Here is a 5,141-nt window from a genome sequence, read left to right as displayed (position 1 = left end):
TATTAAATTTCTAATTGGAATTGTCAGTAAACCAGGATGGCCCATGGAAGCTCTGCTTTCTGAGGGACTCTTGGTTGTAAAAGTATGAAAGAAGATATATAGGCAATATAATTTTTAAAACATAAACCAAGACTTGGGTGGGAAATACGGTGTCAACATAAAACAAACATGAAGAAAATGTGCATTTTAAGATAAAGAGAAGACTGACTGTGTGATCACAGCTGGAAGGAACTGTCATAGTGGTGCCTTAGGATTGACATGCCAGGTTAAAATTGAAGGTCTATGGCTTGCCATAGCATGAAATAACCAGCTTTGGTGAGATGAATGGTACAGAACTCATAAACACAAACTTGGAGCAAATTAAACACAACATGCAAAAGATGTCATCATTTAACCTGTCCTCGTTCACCTTATTGTCTAAACCTAATACTTAATCCTCAGACCTGTGTCTTGATAATGCTTGTCTCAAGGATCTCCCCCCAACGACCACCTTCAACAGGCTCTTGGATTTTATGTGCTTCCAGGGTAAATCCTGAGTAAACATCCCATTAACCCCATTAAGGCCTGGGACTCTACTCTAGTGTTGTACTTACTAGAAGGAAATCAACAATTATGGTTGTTTTCATAACTTAAACCCTCCACCTAGGAGTCCCTTGGACAAATTTCCTTTCCTAAGCTTGAACCATCTAACCATGAACTACAAACCATCACTGAAATTGATGATTTAATTTTTTTCTGGGGAAAGAGAAGATGAACAATTTGAGACTATTGTCTTTTATATCATAGTACATTCAGTGTCAACATTTTCCAGAAGATAATTTACTCACTTTATTAAAAAGTAAAAAGGAATGCTTACAAATTCCTCAAAAAAATACATCTCTCTTTTTCTCCTTTTCCATCTCCCTCTCCTTCTCTCTCTTTGAATCTAAATAGTAGCTCATCATTCTTTATAGAATTACCTAAATTACTGAGTCACCTGGTACCCCAGCTGAACACAAGGACAACTGGATGGGCTCTCCCTACCTCTCTTTGATGTATCTACTATTTGCATCAACTGAATTACATTTAGATTCTCTCCAGGGACGAGAAAAGGGCATTTGGTGCCTCGGAGAAAATCATAACTGAATGAAGAACGGTTGGCATGAATAGCTAGATTCAGCCACCAGAGTCAGTGGGAGTTTCGGGTACAGTGTTATGACAGTCACTTGAACCCACATCATCTTGCCATCCTGATGACAAGGCTATGAGGGAAGATAAGATTGACTTTAAAAAATTACCAACTTCGCCGAGGCCGGTTTGGCTCAGTGGATAGAGCGTCGGCTTGCAGACTGAGGGGTCCCAGGTTCGATTCCGGTCAAGGGCATGTGCCTGGGTTGCGGGCACATCCCCAGTGGGAGATGTGCAGGAGGCGGCTGGTCGATGTTTCTCTCTCATCGATGTTTCTAGCTCTCTATCTCTCTCCCTTCCTCTCTGTAAAAGATCAATAAAATATATTTAAAAAAAAAAATTACCAACTTCTATTCAAAGTCGTCTTCTGTGCCTTTTCTAAAAGCAGAGAAGGATGTATGTCCAGTTTGAGCTGGGTTGTCCGCAGCAGGGTGACTGTGACAGAAGCGATCATTGGTGACAGTGACCCACCTGGAAGAATGCGGCCTGGAGACATGACGGCAGCTGTGGCTTGTGAAACCCTGGAAGCAAATATCAGCTATGCAGGTGGACCGATACGGGCTACCACCCCAGGGATTTATGAAATGATTGAAAGAAGGAATTTTATCTGCTTTATTCAACACTATTTCCCAGAAACCAGCACTGGGTCTTGTTTAATTTCCAGTTCACTCAAGATAGGGAGGTAAGTGTGTGTATGAGAAAACGTGAGGGGATCCTGGTGAGGGAGGAAGAATAACATGATCAAGGTACAGATGAAGGAAGTCAGGAAGGATGTTTCCCTAAACAAGGGGAACAGTTAAGTCAAGAACAACACCTGGAACAGGAGGCACTCACAGGAGGCCACGCAGGAGGGACCATGTGAGGAAACCCTGGGTCAATCAGGAGCAGGGGAGCGGGAGGAAAGCATGGGCAAGAGCCTGTATTATCATTTCTGCAGGAAGGAATGGGTGAGGCGTGATAAACAGGCTTAGGATTGACTGGATCGAAAAATGTCCATGGGCTGTGGGGCCCAGGGGCTGTTTCTAGTTGTCTCCAGGCCTAGGACTGAAGCCCGTTTCTGTGCTGGCTTTTAGCTGGGGCTGGGCTTCCCTGCTGGAGGCTGCCTACACTCCTTCTCATGCCTCCCATGTGGCTCTCCCACACGAGTCCCTTTTATACTTTGCATCTCTCTGACTTCTTTTGCTGCATTTCTTGAAGGCAACCAGTTTGCCACCCTTACGCTGCCCTTTGGAGATGTTGATTTGAAGCTGTTCATTAAGAAACAAAACTCAGAAAGAACCTCTGAAACCCCTCCTCACCCCCATCTCTTTCCTGCCCAAGAGATGCAGACAGAACATTTTGCTTCAGGCAGGAAATCTTAGGGTGTTCTCCTTTGTTTAAGTGGAATTAAGTATCTATCATATTAAAAGCGTAATGTGCTAATTAGACCGGACAGCAACCACCTTCCGGATATCCTTCCGGATGACCTTCCAGACGAAGCCCTGGCTGAGAGGGCAAGCCCCTTGCATGAATTTTGAGCATTGGGCCTCTAGTGGTAAATAAGAGGGCTTCAGGCAGGGGCCTGCCAGCTAGATAGCCAATGTCCCATTGTTTCTGAGTTGCCTTCCAAGAATTTTCCTGCCTTGTGTGTTCATTCTTCCTCACCTACCTGTAAATCACCATCCTCACTTCAGAAATCTAATTTCCCATCCTCTCCCTCCCTTTCTTCTTTGTCCAAAAATATTAAATATATAATGTTGCCTCCTTCTCTGGAATTTCATGCTTATGTGGCTTCCCTATGCACATGTATTACAATTTTGATTGTCTCCTGTTACACTGTCTGTTAATTTGATTATTAGCCCAGCAAGAAGAACTTAGAAGATGGGAAAGAAAAAATATTATTATTCTTATTATTTACTATTATTATTATTTACTTATTATTATTATTTATTATTATTATTTTTAGTACCATACTCTTCCTCAGGGCAGAGAAAGTTTTCTGTTTTCAAGGGCTCATATGACTGTATATAATCACGGATTGGTCATACACCAATAATCCAGGGAATGCCCCCTGTTTAATTTAATTTATTATTATTTAAAAATATATTTTTATTGATTTCATAGAGGAAGGGAAAGGAAGAGATAGAAACATCAATGATGGGAGAATCATTGATCAGCTGCCTCCTGCACACCCCACACTGGGATCAAGTTGCAACCTGGGCACGTGCCCTGATTGGGAATCGAACGATGACCTCCTGGTTTATAGGTCAATTCTCAACCACTGAGCCATGCCAGCCCGGTGAACTCCCCCTATTTTAAAGCCCATCATTTTAATTACATCTGCAAAGTCTCTTTTGCCATTTAACATCATGTTCAAAGTTCCAGGGATTAGGTTATGGATACCTTTGGGAGCCTTTCTGCTTACCACTCACTGTCATTTACTTTAACTCCCCGTGACCTTCATGGGGATCCGTGTCTCCTGTCTGTGTGTCTGGAGGACCTGGTCCTCAGAGGGCACAAACTTCTGCCAGGAGCCACAGCAACATTTCCAAACTATCTGATTCGAAATAACAATCTGTAACAGGGAGCACTACCTGAAAGAATGACATTCAAGTCATACAAAATGCAAAGATTAAATAAAGCATCACAGTAAGAAGGGGTAAAATATTCTGTGCATGCACTCTTACACTCAGAGGCAAAATTTTCTGTCTTCTGAAGGCATAGTGGGAGGCAGAGAATTACTTTGGTGTTTTCAGTTGGGGGGGAGGGAGGTTGAGGAGACAGTGTGTTCTGATAAGCTCCATAAATGATAGAAGGGAGGGAACCCATCAAGGGGAGGGAGAAAGCATTCCAGACATAACTCAGACCTGGGAATGCACAGATGAAAGGGGTGACTTGCTTTCCTATCTGGGTGGAGGGCCCTGGTAGGTGGGGGAGTCAGGGAGAGTGCCGGAGGGTCCTGAGAAACCTGAAGGGAGCTGTGAACTCCAAGTTGAAGCACTTGGTCATGATATGCATAGAAGAGAATAAAAAGCTACATTAGGGTTTTTAGGATGAGTGTAAAATGATCAAAGTGGTAGCAAGAAAAGATAATTGGGGGTGAAATATTAATGACTGACCTTAAGGAGAAATAAATATGGCCATGTTTTTACTAGGTTATTATTATTTTTTTTTTATCAGTTGAAACTGCATTAGAAAAGAAAAAATTGGGTAATTGAGGAAAACTAGATGTTAAAATCTTGAGAAGTTATACAAAGAAGCTGAACAATTAGCTAAGAAAACTAGAGCAGTTAAAAATTTTCCCCCAAGTCTTTTTTTTTTTTTTTTTTTTGAGGGCTTTTTGGTAAAAGCCGGAAGACCTGCTGGATAAATTCAAAAGGAGCTGAAAGCACTAAAAATTTTTCCCCAAGTCTTATCTAAACTGTTTTTTTTGCTCAAGACAATCTCTCAGGCTTCACTGGAATGAGATGTTCTCTGTTGCAAAGAGAATACATTACTCAGAACGAGATGATGAAATATTTTCAATAACATGTTCCAAAGTTCCAGATTGCATCAACAATGGAATGAAAACTTTCTTCTACAAAACTTACTACAACTTTATTTCAGGCTACTTTTTTTTTTTTTTTTTTAAAGAGGTGGTGTATATAAAACCCTTACCCTCAAGTGTCAAAGAAATGATTTGAAAATAATAATTAACCTATAATGCTTACTATAATTCAAATGTTTCATCAAGCAATTGAAGCCCATAGTTCATTTAACTGTTATAACAAACCTAGGAGGTGGGTACTTAATTAATAGAGTTTAAGTGGCCTGCACATGGGTACAGAACAGATAGTTGGTGAAAGTCAGAACCTGAACCCTTATTCTCTAACTTGTTTGTCTATGCTCTAAACTGCTACACTGGGGTCAGTAAGCTATGGCCTATAGGCAAAAATTGGCCTGCCCCCTACTTTTGCAAATAAAGTTTTTTGTTTTTTTAAAATTAAATCTTTATT

The 5,141-nt window shown here is 41.0% G+C and overlaps 1 non-coding gene across 1 annotated transcript; it reads right to left on the bottom strand.

Moving 5' to 3' along the window:
• Positions 1-4,477: 4,477 nt before the first annotated feature.
• Positions 4,478-4,540, bottom strand: LOC118671082. The gene has a single exon (XR_004972594.1). It is a non-coding gene; the product is annotated as a U7 small nuclear RNA (small nuclear RNA).
• Positions 4,541-5,141: the final 601 nt, after the last annotated feature.

The sequence above is a fragment of the Myotis myotis genome, unplaced genomic scaffold (genome assembly GCF_014108235.1).
Source record: "Myotis myotis isolate mMyoMyo1 unplaced genomic scaffold, mMyoMyo1.p scaffold_m19_p_16, whole genome shotgun sequence".
Classification (NCBI taxonomy): domain Eukaryota; kingdom Metazoa; phylum Chordata; class Mammalia; order Chiroptera; family Vespertilionidae; genus Myotis; species Myotis myotis.
This window is presented reverse-complemented; position numbering and strand designations above follow the sequence as displayed.